At 46.4% G+C, this 17,211-nt stretch overlaps 1 protein-coding gene across 5 annotated transcripts in view; it reads right to left on the bottom strand.

The window, feature by feature from the left end:
• Positions 1-17,211, bottom strand: part of DKKL1 (dickkopf like acrosomal protein 1) — a 1,301,767-nt gene that overhangs the window by 744,045 nt on the left and 540,511 nt on the right. The window contains exon 2 of one of the 5 annotated variants that reach the window (XM_078655085.1): positions 16,977-17,017. The exons of the other annotated variants lie outside the window; for them this stretch is intronic. The gene's annotated coding sequence lies outside the window, so the exon portion shown is untranslated. The remainder of the gene's footprint in view (positions 1-16,976; positions 17,018-17,211) is intronic. 5 annotated transcript variants of the gene reach the window in all.

Genomic DNA, 17,211 nt, shown 5'->3' with positions numbered 1-17,211 from the left:
TTGGTTCTCGGTGATTGACCTGAAGAACGCTTTCTTCAGCATCCCGATTGCCGAGGAAAGTAGAGACATTTTTGGCTTCAATTTAGGAGGACGAAGCTTCCGCTTCAAGTGTGCTCCTCAAGGCTACTGCGAAAGCCCATCAATATTTAGTCAGGCCCTGAAATCACAACTAGACACGATTATTCTACCGAATGGCTCAACTCTGATTCAGTACGTAGACGATCTGCTGATCGCTGCAGACACTGAAGAGATTTGCAAGAAAGCTATGTTATCATTATTACGTGACTTATGTGACATGAAGCACAAAGTCTCTCTTTCCAAACTCCAATTTTGCCGACAAGAAGTAACCTACCTAGGTCACATCTTGTCGAAGGAGGGAAGGAGACTGACACCAGAAAGAATACAGGCAATTGCAGAACTGAGTGCCCCAAGGACACAGAGAGATGTTCGGGCCTTCTTGGGCATTACATCGTACTGTAGACAATGGATACCGAATTTCTCACTACTAGCTAAACCCTTGCTGGCACTACTCTGCAAAGACACGCCAAATCCTATGCCCTGGTCTGAAGATTGCCAAACGAGTTTCCACAAGTTGCGTGATGCATTATGTTCGGCTCCTGTGTTGAGAAACCCCAACTACAGTAAGCCTTTTACATTATATGTCCATGAGAAGGAAGGTTGTGCATTATCAGTTTTAACACAACATTTTGGGGACAGACAGCGCCCATGCGCGTATTTTTCGGCAACTCTAGACCCTGTGGCTAAGGCACTACCAAGTTGTCTGAGAGCCACCGCCGCAGCAGCTGTCTGCATTCGACAGTCCGCTGGATTAGTCATGAATAATACTCTGATCGTTATGGTCCCGCATGCAGTAGACACTTTACTAAACAGGACGAAGACACAACATCTTACTAGCGCTCGACTATCCAGTTACGAACTTACACTGCTAGCAAGCCACATCCACATAAAGAGGTGTGATGCACTGAACCCCGCAACGTTATTACCCATTCCGACAGAAACAGACAAGATTGATAACCATGACTGCTGTTTTAGGACAGAAGAAGAGACAAAAGGGAGAGTAGACTTACAGGACACTCCCCTTCCTGAATGCAACGATACTTTATGGGTTGATGGTTCATGTTTCAAGCTGCCGAATGGTGATACGACTGCAGCATATGCCGTAACGACATTACACACCATTATAGAGACCGCGCGTATTTCCCACAATTCTGCACAAGCCGCAGAACTGATTGCACTTACCAGAGCATGTGTGTTAGCGAAAAGAAAGCGAGTGAATGTGTACACTGACAGCCAATACGCCTTTGGCGTGGCTCACAGTTTTGGGAGATTATGGCGTGAACGTGGGTTCCTTACGTCACATGGTGCAAAGATACAACATGGTCAGTTAGTTAATGAACTCCTCGAGTCATTGACCCTGCCACTACAAGTTGCAATTGTGAAATGCAGTGCCCACAGAAAGATTCAGGTTGTTGTTGGCCGCGGGAATGCATTTGCAGACGAGGTTGCGAAAGAGACTGCATGGAACACGATGAGTCGGATGTATGTTGTAGGTCCCGCTAGATGGATTACGGATATAGGAATGTGTGAGGACACCATTGAAAGCGTGAAATCTATACAAGCCGAGGCAACTGAGAAAGAGGTGAATGAATGGAGAGAAAGTAAATGTAGATTAGACGCGAATGGTTGTTGGGTCGAACTGTCAGAACACCAGCGATGGCTATTACCTAACGCATATGTACTTGCAGTAGTAACAATGGCTCATGGAGTTGCGCACATCAGTTCGAGAGGAATCTGTAAACTATTGGCCCCAGTATGGCAAAATGGTAATATCCCGAAATATGCAGAGAATGTGGTCAGAAACTGTATGGTGTGTTTGAAGTACAATCCCGGTAGGGGAACCCCAACTCCAGCTGGTCATTTTGCGCCTCCAACGTATCCGTTCGAGGTTTTGCAGCTCGATTTCATTCACATAGAGAGGTGCAACAATCTGAAGTATGTGCTCGTTGTTGTTTGCGCTTTCTCCAGGTGGGTGGAAGCGTACCCCCTTAAGGACAATACTGCCTTGTCAACTGCCAAAGCCCTTGTCAAAGAGTTCTTCCCTAGATTCGGTATGCCTAGAATCGTCTGGAGTGATAATGGAAGTGAATTCGTAGGACGCGTGATGAAGAGAGTGTGTGAGTGTTTAGGCATACAACAAAAGTTATACTCTGCGAATCACCCTCAATCAGCTGGATTAGTAGAGTGCTACAATGGCACTTTAAAGCTCAAATTAGCCAAGATCCAAGCCTGTACAGGTCTTAAGTGGCCTGACGCCTTGCCCCTAGCACTCTTGTCAACCAGAATGACCGCCAATTCCAGGTTAGGACTTAGTCCTCATGAGATAGTGTTTGGCCGCCCAGCCAACGTCTGGGGCGTGCCAAGGCCAAAGAAACTCAGCGAAATAGAGCACCCCGTACTGCTTGACTATTTGTGCGAATTAACAACTAAATTGCGTGTTTTACACCAACAGGTTCACAGTTCCTCTCCGCCAGCCTCTGACGATCCAGGTCACTCCATCGAACCCGGCACGTGGGTCTTGGTGCGGAATTTCCAGCGCACAAATAACGGACAGCCGAGGTGGACCGGACCGTACCTGGTACTTCTTTCCACGAGATCAGCTGTTCGGGTGGAAGGCAAAAAGAACTGGGTGCACGGGACCCATTGTAAACGGGTCCCTCTACCCCTCCCATACGACCAGTGGGTCAAGGAAGGACTTGCCGACTCTGAGACAGAATCCATACCTCGCTTCCTCCCTTTCAGCAATGCACGTTTGAAAGAAACTGGTACCGAAAAGGAGAGTGATCATATTTTACAAGGACTTGTGCCACCGTCTATGCAGTTGGACACTACCGAACCTGAGACATTGTTTGAAGACCACACCGTACCAGGAAAACGACGGTAAAATTTAAGGTCTAAACAAAGAGACTAATAAAAGCAAACTAATGTGATTTTCTTTTCCCCTAAGAACTATTTTTGATTTTTTCAGCTCTCTCGCCCAGGGAACTTGCTCATTTTTGATTTTCGAACCGCCATCCGGTTCTGCTGCTAGGGTCGCGGTTGAAGTCTGGGGAGTGCAACTGGGGACGTTTAGGTCAACGGTTCTGGTTGGTCCAAGGGAGTTACCCCGGACTGAACAGAGCGCACTCCCTGGCAGAATCAACCTACCACCACGGGCAGCAAGTAGAGGATGTAGTTTCCTAGGGTAAAGAGACCTGCCAGACTCACGGACTTTGAAAGACAATTATGCACGATACTGGCCAAAAGAAGGTTTTTGATAATATGTATTTTTATGTTGTGTAGCATAGCAATGTTCTTGACTGGTTATACTCTATTCGTCTTTCAAGTTTCCTTGTTCTCAAATGACACTCGGCCAACTCCTCCTCTCACTCTCTCCACACACTCCTTTCACCCTCTACCTGAACACGAGTCTGCCAGAAGACTCGAATTTGTAAATAACTCATTCATTCAACTTCTACACCAACACCACTCCATCATGAACACATCGAACGTTTGGGTATGCTGACTCATGCCGCACACGACTGATAAGGGTATCCCATACTTCATCCTGCCTTTCAGTTATTATGGTTCTCTGTGGGCTTTCCAGACCATGTTCCTATTCGCCCTAGAACCATACCCGACCCGTTCTACTGAGAGTGATTCCAGTAACAAGGCACTAGTAGCAGGGATAAGAAATATGAGTAGAGAGTTCGACACATATCTAACGATTCCCAAAGATGAACTCACTCCCTACACTCGTTGGAACGTAACTAAATATGGGGTTTACCTGAGTAAGAGCCAGACAGCAAAGAAATCCCGCCCAGTTTGGATAGTACCCAACCGAGGTCACTTATGTTTACAAGGTATCGGCAGGGATCCCAAAGCACAATTAGGAAAGAGTATATGCAGGGAAACATATGTGTTCGCTTCCCGAACTTCCCCTATACTATTAGCAGCCAAAGGCACGTATTTCGTCTGCCATGACCAAGCCTACACCTGGTTGCCCCCTGACTTCTCAGGTACATGTTTTATCTCATTTCTGCTGCCTCCCACCTACACGGCCAAGGCAGATTACCATCGGACAAGGACAGCTAGGGGTGTCGTGAGTAACGACGACACCGCGGGTCAGGAATTCGCTGACTAAGCAAAGGGTTTTCTGCCATTTTGGGGGCCTATGGTGAACAGCAGGAATATTCGCCAGTTATCGAGGATAGTTGAATTCGCCGTGATTACAACGGCCGGAGCCCTTGGCAATTTAACGACCGAGCTTCAGTCGGATCGACTTATGACCCTTCAGAACCGAGTTGCCCTAGATATCATACTCGCCGATCGTGGTGGTGTGTGTAGAGTGATCCAATCCAGTTGTTGCATTTTCATCCCTGATAACGCACCGACAGTGTACCAGGCCATCTCTAAGCTACACGAGATATCTGGTTCCCTTCACGTAGAAAAAGGGGACTGGTCCTTACTAGGGTGGTTCTGGGAACTGATCGCCACCTGGGGATGGAAAACACTGATCTTCATTGGGATGATCCTAGCACTTCTGTTTATGTTCTGCCTGTGTGTACAGTGCGCTCCTGCACTATGTGGCCTCTGTGCTACCTCATGTGTACGGAAGCCTGTGTCAAGGGACGAACCGAGCAACAGAATGATGCTACAGCAGCATCTCCACGAATTCCTTTATACAGATTTAGACTCGGATTAACATGAATTATTGCCTTATATGAGGGCAAAAGGAGGGTCTGTGGTTCTGAAAGTCTGGACCCTACTGTTGTCCCGGTATCGAGGTCCAATACCCGTGTCCCGAAACATCAACGTACCATGACGAATTTGGTGTCGACGAACCGATAATGATTAGGACATCATTCCTATGCATTTGCGTCATGATCGAGGTATGCTAACACCCCTGAATCGTAGTTTCCGTCCCGACCCCTCAGACTCCATTTTGTAAACGGTATCCATCTTGTGTCTTGCCCTCATGATAAGTCAATTAAAGGTCGAGCTTGATCTAAAAGGACACGTCCACCTTCCCTGACTTCCCCCTGACCCGTCCCAACTGACTCCATTGCCTCCAGCCGAACCTGTTCGGGCAGCTCCTCGCCCAGGGGCCTAATACGATAGCATCAATGCATAACATGCCACAAACCATTCACTACATCCAGATCATGTTTTCTACACACATACACACCTGTCCACGCTCCCTGTTTATGACCAGTTTTATGACTAGGAGGTGCCTTCCTTTATTGGGGTTTCATCGATATCTGATGGGAGTTCCGGGCCTGGCTGGGTAATCTATCACGAATTGGACGTCTAAAATACGGGCTTGCCTACATGACTTCGCTCTTTTGTATTATTGTAGAAATATGTGTATAGCCATATCATAAACTCAAGAATTCTTGCTTGCAGCTATTATTTTTGTATATAAGAAGAAGGCTGGTTCTGTAAAAATGAACAGTCTCCTGAGAACACATGACCAGTGTTTGTCATGCTTCTAGGACACCTGTTACTTGGTAGCTGCCAATAAAATTCGATCTCTGACTGCGACTAGAAGACTCAGTGTTTCTGTGGTCCGGAACAAGGGAGAACTCAGAGGTCTTCGGGTGTTATCCCCTGGCACCAACGGGTTCCTAAATACCCGTTACCTCAAGCTCGAGTCAAACACATAACCCATATTAAAAATTAATATATTGAAAATAATATTTATAATATTTATTGGAGGTCATCAGGGCAAGACTCTCTGAACAAACAACCTGGCTTTGTCCAGGCTGAAAGGCTTTGGGCCTCTGGCATGCCAACAGGGTCTTCAGGGCCTAGCTTCAGAGAGATAACATTTCTTGTAGATAGGAATGTTGCTTGAATTTAGGCCCAACTGGCACACACCTCTGAGAAGCAGACACACTGCTGCAATGCTTCTCGGAGGTGTGTGCCAGCGGAGCTTAGCTTCAGAAACATTTTTATCTACAAGAAATGTTATGTTTCTGAAGCTAGGCCCTGCTGGCAGGCACCTCCGAGAAGCGTACATGCTGATGCAATGCTTCTCGGAGGTGCGGGCCAGCAGAACCTAGCTTCAGAAACATAACATTTCTTGTAGCTAGAAATGTTTCTCAAGCTAGGCACTGCTGGCACACACCTCCGAGAAGCATTGCAGTAGCCTGTCCGTTTCTCAGAGGAGTGTGTCAGAAGGGCCTAAATTCAAGCAACATTTCTGTCTGCACCAGGACTGGTATGCATTGCACTCTGCACCAGTTTTTTTCAAGAGCTGCGGCGGGCCTGGGGAAAATAAGTGATTTGCCCAGGTCACAGGATGTTGAACTGTGGAGTGGTTTCGTCCACCGCGCGCCCTGTACGCGAGGATTCTGTTCTCCCCTGCCTCGCGCTGCCCGTTGGCTCACAAGGGAACGTTACTTATGACTGTTAGGTCGGACGGTTGTGCCGACCATTTTACGCTGAGCTGGCTTACATGCCGGTCTGTCATGTGGGAACTAAATAAAGATTTCACTTAAACTCTTCTCCTGGCTGCGAGTTATTACACTTGATTATGGCGCGAGGATTTCCAGTTCCCACGAAGTAACATGGTTACAGGTTGCAGCTTAAAACGAATTGCTGTCTGAAGAAACATACGAAACACTGCGTATCTTGAGGCGGGTTGCTGTCTCGACTGGTTAGCGAGGAGCTGTGTCCCAGCATTGAAAATACACGAAGAGTCGACGCGACGTTACTGAGGAACGGAGTGGAGCTTCTGAGATGAGGAGGTGGAGTCGACGCGTTCTGATTTCTGTGGTGGAAGCGCACGACGGTACCGCCTCTGTCAGTCTTCCTGTTTGCTCCTCCTGCTGTCTGGCTGCAGTGGAAACCAAAGAGATACAACTAATGTGGAAATGCTGTGGGTTTAGTTCCGAGTACAAGCGGAACGGAACGAGTGTGGGGAGCAAGGAAACAAAAAGGTAGTTCGAATTTTTCTTCTAATTGTGGCAGCAACATTATTGACGGTCTTCAGTGGTGTTACCTTCACCCTTTCATCAGCGTAAAACGTACAGCATGCAACGTGACACACTGGCACGCACACTTGTAAGAAAGGAAAATAAAAACATTCTTTTGGCCAGTAACAATGGAAAATAAAATAAACCTGGATGGTGATAGAATTTTTCTGCTGTAGGCCGAAGAGTAAAAAAGGGATTTTTACATGTAATATTCTGGAGTGCAACAGTATTTTGCGAATTATAAACATTTAAAAAGGCAGTGTTCACTGTTGGCTATTGTTATCTATCTTCAAAACATGCAAGCTGTCCATCCTCTACCACCGTTTCTTAATGCTCCAGGAGAACCACCAGTGGTGTGGAGAAAATGGTTCGATGCATTTGAAAATTATTTGGGGGCAATTGGGGCGCACAGATTCAGACCAGAACGGAAAAGGTCTTTATTGCTACACTCTTTAGGGTTTAAAGGTAGGGACACTCTCAAACATTTACCAGAGGCTGAAAATGAAGTAGGGGAGAAACCTAATGAATACCAAAGCACGGTAAGAAAACTGGCTAAAAGATGCGATGAACAACCAAGTGTAGTAGTGTTGAGACACAAATTTTTCAAAAGGGCACAAAAGATGGAGGAGGATGTGGACACTTACATAACGGTTCTAAGAAAAATGCTTGCTGAATGTGAATTTGAGAATTTTAGCGAACAGCTGGTTCGTGACCAATTTATAAGTAAATGTCTTGACAAAACAATTAGACAAAAACTCCTCTCTTTAGAAAACCCGCCTCTTGATGAATCCATTCGCATTGCGACAAGCATAGAAACTTCTCAAACATTCATTAAAGAACTTGAAAGTAAAAACACTGAAATGGTCACTCCGGTACGCCTCACGAATTATAAAAAAAGAAAAGACCTTCAACAAAATAATTTTTTCAAGAGAACTGATATATGTTTTAGGTGTGGTTATCCATTTCACACAAAAAATGGTAAACCATGTCCTGCGAAAAAAGCAGTATGTCGCTCCTGTGGCAAGATTGGACACTTTGATAAAGTGTGTCAGACACACAAAAAAGGTAATGTTCGTGTGGGGTGTGTCAAAGACTCAAGTGACAGGGACAACAATGATACTCTTGGTGAACTAAAGGACATGGTGCTTGTAGTGAACGACGGAGGTGTTAAAAGTGGAGATCCTAATGACTGTGTGGATCCATATGTTGTGATTGCGGTTGGTGACAAAAATTTGAGACTTCTAGTGGACTCTGGTGCGCGTATCACAATGATTACAGAATCTCTCTTCAGAGAAAAATGGGGGGAAAGACCTCTTCAACCACCTGATCGCGAACCAGTATCCTATGAAGGGCGCAAAATAGACCTCCTAGATTATTTTGAGGATGTAATGATTTTCAAGAAAAGGCATATACATGGGAAGATATATGTGGCTATGCATGGTTTGAACATATTAGGAAGGTTCCATCAAGGTTTGTTTAACATGATGTTATGCCCAGGTGCCAGAGAACATGTGTTAGTGATCCGTGATCACGCACATGTTGAAGACCTGCTCAACAAATATCCAAAAGTATTTTCTGGTGAGTTAGGAAGAATCAAAGGGTTCAGACATAAAATAAAGATAAGAGATGATGCTGTGCCTGTGAAACATAAGATCAGAAGCATACCCTTCAGTATAAGAGAAGACCTGGAAAAAGAACTTATGTACATGCATAAAAGAGGTGTAATCGAACCCATTGAGTCCTCAGACTAGTCTTCGTCCTTAGTGGTTGCACGAAAGAAAGAAAAAAATGAATTGAGAATTTGCATTGACTTACGCAGCCTAAATAAGGTGATTTGGGTGGATTTGCACCCCTTACCCAACATCACAGAAATGCTGGGAGTGGTGGCAGGGGCCAAAGTTTTCTTGAAACTAGACCTGGCCTCTGCGTACCACCAGATAGAACTTGATAAAGGCTCACGCCATTACACTGCTTTCAACCCCCCTTCAGGTATGTTCCAATTCTGTCGCTTGCCGTTTGGCCTGGCTTCGGCAGCTTCTGTCTTCCAAAGAGTCATGGTCAACTTACTCAAAGGTATAAAAAACTTAGCGATATTTCAGGATGATGTCCTTATATTTGCAAAAGATCAAACTGAACATGATATGGCCTTGGACAGGATCCTCACCATTTTTCAAGAGCACGGTGTGGTTCTTAAACGCGACAAGTGTGTGTTCTCAAAAGACAAGGTGGAATATTTGGGTCACACCATCTCCAGTGCAGGGGTCACACCTAAGCCAAGTCTTGTCCAGGCCATTTTGGATGCTTCTGCTCCAAAAGACAAAGCGGGGGTATAATCTCTGCTTGGTCTGACGGAGTTTTATGCACGTTTTATTCAGGATTATGTCACCAAAGTACGTCCCATTTCAAGATTGTTGAAAGATAAAAATGAATTTGTGTGGGACGATGACTGCAAACAAGCATTTACGTGGCTCAAAGACCAACTAAGCACAGTCAGAGCTTTGAAACCGTTTGAACCAGATGTACCATGCACGTTGACTGTGGATGCCAGTAGCTACGGATTGGGAGCAATCTTGACACAGGATGTTGGTCTTCAAGAACATACAATTGGCTTTGCATCAAGGGTACTGAGGGATGTATAAACACATTACTCTGTTATTGAAAAAGAGCTTCTAGCATGTTGGTGGGGCATTGAGAAATTCAAGAATTATTTATGGGGCAGGAAATTCACATTACAAACTGACCATAAACATTTGGTTGCTATTTTAGCAAACACCAACAATCGCAATGCTACACCACGCATAGCTCGTCTTGCATCAAAGCTCTTACAATTCAACTTTGAGGTAACACACATCGCAGGGGGCAAAAATGTGAGGGCTGATGCACTGTCACGCTTGCCTCCAGTTCCTAGTGATTCCATTCAGTGTGATGAAGACAATCATTATGATGAAAAAGAGGATTGTGTAATAGCTAGTATTGAGTTAAGAAATGTGTGTTCAGTGGTGGAAGAAAGTTGGTATGCAGCTATGGCCAAGGATGAAGTCTTGAAAGATGTAAAGAAATACATAATCTAGGGGTGGCCAAAAGAAAGGAATGTGGATGTGGCCTTACAACCGTTTGTAAAAATCTGTGAAGAACTTTCTGTAGAGGATGGACTAGTGTTCCGACTAGATAAGTTAATACCTCCTGAAAGCATTAGAAATACCATCCTCAAAAAAGCACACAAGGGACATTTGGGAGCCACTCTCACCAAACGTAGCATCCGAGAATACTTTTCGTGGCCACAGATGGATAGGGACATTGATGCTCTGGTGCAGGAGTGCACCATTTGTGCCAGCAGCGATAAGAGTCTCCGCACATCTAATCCCCCCCTCACTCCTATACCACTCCCTGAAGCTCTGTGGGAGAAACTGGGCATTGATGTTCTAGGGCCTTTCCATTCTCTGCCTCATCAGTGTATATTTGCCATTGTAATGATGGATTATTACACAAAGTGGCCTGAGGTTAGGTTTGTATCCAGAGCTGACTCTAAGGAGATACTTGACTTTCTGAAAGAGATCTTCATGAGAGAGGGTTTCTCTAAATCCATTGTTTCCGATAACGGGGTGCAATTTGTGCCATCTGACGTGGAAGAATTTCTTAAGGAATCTTCTATCACACATCTGAGAAGCTCTCTTTACCATCCTCAAACCAATGGATTGGTCGAAAGACTCAATAGAGTTATTGGAGATTGTGTCAAATGGGCCATAGAACACAACAAAGTTGTACCCCCTACGGTAAAAACAATGTTGTGGTTCTACAGGACCACCCCTCGTTCATCTATGGGTGTATCTCCCTTTGAACTTCTTAGAGGCAGAAAACCATGTACTGAATATAGACCTGCATGGATGACAAAATGGTTCAAATCCAACACTACACCACAAGAGCTAGATGAAAGGGTCAGACGCAAGGTTGATGTGGTCCAATTCAAGCAAAAGGAATACTTTGATGACAGGAAGCGGGTCACAAGCAGGGAGATTGCTGTAGGCGACTGTGTGAAAATAAAGAAACAGGGTTTTGTAAAAAAAGGAGAGTCAAAGTTCAGTAAACCTGTTGTTGTAGACAAATTGTGTGGCAGTGCTGTTGGTGTCAATGGATGCAACTGGTGGAATTTGAACAAGGTCGTAAAAGCTAAAGATGTGGACGGTGATAAGCACAATTCTATTGAGGTATTAGATGTGTCACGCAACTCTGTTTCAGGTGACTGCAGTGTTCCTGAATCAGATACTACTATTTTGTTTCAAGTGCAGTTTGATTTACACGCTGATCTGCACAGCTGTCTACATATCAGCATCTTCTTTAAAAACTGTAAGAGTTTGCTACCCTTATCTGCATACCACGTTACAGATCGACTATGTTTATACTAATTGTATAGCAGATTCAACTCGTTTTCATTATCTACTTAACTCTGCTATTTCAAGAACAGCTTGTTCTTTACTTTGATCTGCACAGCTGTTAACACTTCAACCTCCCATTTGAAATTGTAATAATTTCCTGTTTGTTTCACTTAGACTAGGCAGTTGCATTTCATTGGTTATTACCACTTTAGCACTTTCTGATTTACTCATTCCAGCATCATGCAGAATGTCACTGCTTTCTTCCTTTCTGAGCCTGGGGAACCTCCCATACCCTGGTTAAAATGGAAAAAAGTTTTCGCTCACTATGCATGAGTGTGTGGTACGTCCTTGAGCGCAGAAATGAAAAGTTTGTTGTTTATGCATTGCTTAGGCTCGGAAGGGAAGAGTTTTTCGAGCACCTTCCCGAATTGTTGGATGGTGAAGGTGACTCACTCAACGAGTAAGAGATTTGTATTAAAAAGATGGACTTGCACTACTTTCCAAAAATGAGTAGGGTTTTAGAACGTTTTCACTTAGGGAAGAGAGCTCAAAGGCATGGTGAAACTGTTGAACAGTATGTTACAGTTCTTCGCAAGCTTGCTTCAACTTGTTTGTTTGATGGAAGTTTAGATGAGAGACTTAGGGATCAGCTCATGTTAGGTTCTTCTATAGATAAAGCTAAAGATAGCTTGTGGCAAAAAGATAATCCTTCACTTCAAGAAGTAATAACCACATTGAAAATGCATGAGCATTCCAATGCATGTCCGGAGACCATTCGTAAAAACAGTGACAATGGCAAAAATCTGACTACAGAGGTGAAAGAAATAAAAACATCCACTTCAGACACGCCAGGTAACGTTCAACCAGATTCTGCGGTCTCACCAAAATCTATGCCCTCTGGTATTAACACGAAATCCTCTACTGTCAAGTGTTATCGTTGTGGCAACACGGGACATGTCGCTAATTTTAAAGACTGTCCTGGGTGGAAAGCAATGTGTTCAATTTGTGAAAGGAAGGGTCACTTCTCGAGGTGTTGCAGATCCAATAGAAATCAGAAAAAAATATGAGAAGTAGACATCTATGAACAAAATGATTAAGATTTCGTTGGCCGTCAGGTTGGTAATATGACAGCTGAGGGTCCCATGGAAAAAGTTCTAATCAATGATAGCAGTGTTGATATGTTGTTTGACTCTGGTGCAAAAACTTACATTAGTACCCAAAACCTTTTATGAAAAGAATTTACTACAAAAAGTCAAACTGCTTAAGCCTGACATTGTCCCTAGAGGGTATGGTGGTCAAGTTATAAATCTGTTAGGATACTTCATGGGCACAATAGATATCAAAGGAAGGATTACTGCAGGGAAAATGTATGTGTCAATGAGAGGAGACTCTCTAATCAGTTGGGCTCATCAACGAGATCTTGGTGTCTATCTAGATCCCAATGAAGTTTTTTTACAAGTGCACAAAATGTGTGTATTAAAGTAATATTTTTTCTAACCACATACTGGTGGTGTATCTGAAAATTAACCTTTTTGGTTTTTTTGACAACAGATTTTATTAGTTGCATGGTAGAAAGTAATTCTCTGATCTCCAGAGACAATCACTAGAGCAAATGATCAATGACTGCAACATGCAAACATTTTGTATAGGCGAGTAAGCAGTAGAATAATCAAACAAAGAAATGCCTAAATGTGCAGAAAACCCCCCCGCCCTTCCCCGCCCACCCTCAACTCCCCCCTCCCTCCCATGCGTGCTGCTGACTACTCCGACCGTGTCGTGCTGTGCGCGTTGCAATGTTCGCCATAACATAGGTTATGAGACTGTCAGATTAACTGTACATCCTCCTCCTCCAGTGGTGGGTCCAGGTCCAGGCTTCGATAGGCTGCCCACCGCTTCCAAATTCTATAGTGCTTGAGAGGGCACCCCCGTGTGACATATACAGGCTGTTCCAGGCCCATACAAAAGTCCATTCCATTCTGCCAAGCTAGGAGGGAAGGGGCACGGGGCGCCTTCCAGGATCTCGCAATGTCCCTTTTGGCCAAGGTCAGCCCCAACAGTAGTAGATGACGCTTGTACCGGTTGCCCCCAACTCCTGCCAGTACATGAAGAAGAACCAATTTAGGGTCCCTCTGCAGCTCCCAAGCCAGAACCTCATTCAAACACCGAAACACTCTGTCCCAAAACCGCCGAAGAGCCCCACAGCCCCACACTGTATGTATCAGCGTCCCCACCTCTGCGTTGCACCTAAGACAATTCGGGGAAGCAATCAATCCCGCTCTCCACAAACGCTGTCTAGTAAAGTATGTACGGTGAAGGTACCTGAATTGTATTAATCGCAAGCGCGTGGAAATGGCCACTCCCCTGGGCCCTTCCAGGGCCTCCACCCAATCTTCCTCATCAAGCTCCCCAACATCCCGCTCCCACTGGGACCTGAGATGGGCAAGGTCTGAGGCTCTGTGGCGCACAAGGGTCTGGTGTATGCGGGAAATCTTTTTGTCAGGCAATTCCCCCATGAAGACCTTGGCCTCAATGGGACTAAATTCCGGCATATCTTCCACTCCCTGAATATACGGGGGTAGAGCATGCCGGAACTGGACGTACCTGTAAAATTGGGCATGTGGCATGTCAAACTGCTCCCGCAACATGGCAAAGGACTTGAGCACCCCCCCAGACATGACGTCACCCAGGGTAGAGATGCCTATCGCGTCCCAATGTCGAAAGCCCACCAGGGCCGCTAGTTGAGGCAGTCGTCCATTCTGCCACAATGGGGTCTCCAGGGTCAGGACATTCCACCAGCCCACCCTGCGCAGGGCCTGCCACCAGATCTGAAAGACTACCCGCGTGACGGACGGCCGAGACCTCCGAAGCGACGCCGAGTACAACAGTGTGTGCAGGGAGGCAGAACCCATGAGGAAACGCTCCACCGCATAAGCAGGATCACCCCTGTCCGCGTACCACCAGTCGTTGAGTACTAGTAGGTGGGATGCTTGATAATAGGACAACATGTCAGACGTGGCCAGGCCCCCTCCATATGTGGAGCGGAAGCAAGTCCGCAACACAACAAGGATGGCGCCCCCTTCCCACAAAAAGCCACTCAATGCCGCGTTCAGTCGCCGGAACCAGGTGTGCGGGACCAACGCCGGATGATTCTGTAATTGATACAGTAGGCGTGGGAGCGCGACCATCTTAAAAATGGCAGATCTGCCCTGAATGGAAAGTGGCATCCTGGCCCATGCCTTAAGATCTTCTCGCGTACGTTCCCAGAGCGCTCCAGGGCTACAGAAGCATCTTCTGTGAGGTATACCCCGAGATATTTCACACCGTCTGCCGTCACCTGCAGCCCATCGGCCCACTCACCCAGTGGCTGCGGACCTCCTAGAGTCCTCCTAGAGTCCAGAGGGTGGACTTCCCAGGGTTCATATATAGCCCCGACGTTTCTCCGAAAATTTGCAGGATCCGCATAATACGAGGCCCCGAGCGATCCAAGTTGGTGAGAAAAAATAACATGTCGTCGGCGTATAGAACTATTCTATCCGCCACACCCGATGACCACTGAAAGCCCCTCAACTGGGCATCGATCCGCACCCACGCCGCGAGGGGTTCCATTGTGAGCGCAAAAAGGTACGGGGAGAGGGGGCACCCCTGCCTAGTTCCCCGCTGGATACTGAAAGAACGGGAAACGCCACCACCGACGCGCACCGCTGCCGTCAGATCCGTGTAGAGGAGCCGTATATATGCCATGAATCGGGGACCCAGATTCAAGCGACCCAAGAGAGCAAAAAGATATGTCCAGCTCAAAGAGTCGAATGCCCTATCCATGTCTGCCAGCAGCAATGCCGCCTGCTCTCCCAGACCCCGCCAGGCTGAAATCGCAACTTGAGCTCGCCTGATGTTATGTCGAGTGGCCCGCTGGGGCATAAAGCCGGCCTGGTCCGGATGGACCAAGTCCGTGATGTGGGGCTTGAGCCTGTTGGCGAGGGCCTTCGCCAAAATCTTAGCCTCGGTATTGAGCAGTGAAATAGGTCTGTAGGACTCGTGCTTCTTAGGGGGGCGCCCCGGCTTCAAAAAAATTACTATCTCCGCATGTCTCCAGTCCGGAGGCAGCATACCCTGCTCACGCGCCTCCTCGATAACCGGCCGGAAGTGGGGTGTCAACTGTGTCGCGTAGTGTCTAAAAAATTTGCATGGAAACCCATTCGGGCCCGGTGCCTTGCCCGGGTTTAGTTCACCCAGGGCCGTGCCCAGCTCGTCATCCGTCAGTGGCCGGTCAAGTACATCGCGAACCTCATCCGAAACGGCCCGTGGCGGAAGATCATCTATGAAGAGCTGCACCATGGCGGCATCTAGGCACTCCCGGGGCGCATACAGGGTTTCGTAGTAGGAGGCAAAGCTACCCGCTATCGCTCCGGGCTCCAACAGCGGCTCCCCATCTGGGGCGACTATCTGGGGCAGTGGCTGTGCATGCATAATGCCCTGACACAGGCGGTGAAGCATTTTGCACAATTTATCGCCCCATTGATATATGCGGCTCTGTGTGGCCAGCCAAGCCTGGCGGGCCTCATCCAACAATATTGAGGTATACTGTTGTTGCGCCAATACCAGCTGACGTCGTATCCGTTCGCCATCTTCCCCCCGACCCCTGCGCTCCAGGTCCTCCAATTCCGCTTCCCGCCGCACCAGGTCCCTACGCTTCTCCCTCCGCGCTGCTGAACACCACGAGATATCAACACCCTTCATGGTGGGCTTCATGGCCTCCCATAGGACTGCTGGGGATGCTACCGAGCCCACATTGATGGACAGAAAGTGCGCAAGTTCACAAGTAATGTGGGCGCGATAGGAGGGCTGTGTTAACTGCCAGGGCGACAGGTGCCATCTGAATGGCTATACAACAAATTAGTGAAGGAGGGTCCGAGGGAAAGTTTAACGACCTACCAGGTAAATACCCCCAGTGTGACAACCTAAAGAACAAAAGTACCTGTCAGTCGGGTAACGCTGAGGTGCTCAGAAATCGCGCTGGAAAAAGCAAATACACACAACAACCAGATAGATCAAACACATTGACTATCAACAATTGCTGGTTTTAGTCCTGTCAGACCACCCAAATGGCGGAGCCTCATCATGTAGGACACTCAGGCCATGGTCAGTCTGCAAACGCCCAGGTGTATATTAGCAATGCATGACTGAGTCATGGTCTGGATACCGCAAATGTTAATGCAAGGTGGTACTTAATAAGTGCAGTGCAAAAAAATATACAAATAGTGCAGTGGCTAAAATGGCTGTCAAGGCAAACGAAGACCTTTATTAGTGCTTGCCTGGACGTCAGATTAAAAATAGTGTAATGACAGTGTAAAATAATCACTGTCCAGCTTGCTTGGTAGAAAACAAAGATAATCAGGCCAACATGTTTCTGCCGTACTGTGTAAATTCACTGGCATTCATCAGGGCCAAGCTTTCAAAATGCTACTGCAGATTACACTACCAAATGTGTAGGAATGAAAAAGTAAGTAATTAAATCAGAAAACCATATTGTAGGTAAACTAAGAGTGGTCGAACACGACCATCCTACCGCATCTTCTCGAGTTGCTCAGTGGATGCGATTGGTCTTCCCTATAATAAAAAAGTCAAAAGAAAACCAAATACAAATTGAATAACCACGTGGCGCCTGGTAAAACATAATCAATCTAAATTATTTGAATATGCCCAAGGCACTGCGTATTAATACTGTGCATAACCAGCAATCATTCCAGCAACCTCAGATATATGATGATTCTCCAGTGGTGCGAGAAATAACGTCACCAAAC

The sequence above is a fragment of the Lissotriton helveticus genome, chromosome 7, assembly GCF_964261635.1.
Source record: "Lissotriton helveticus chromosome 7, aLisHel1.1, whole genome shotgun sequence".
In the NCBI taxonomy this organism is placed as follows: domain Eukaryota; kingdom Metazoa; phylum Chordata; class Amphibia; order Caudata; family Salamandridae; genus Lissotriton; species Lissotriton helveticus.
Note: the sequence above shows the minus strand (reverse complement) of the source record. Positions and strands in the feature narration are given on the sequence as shown.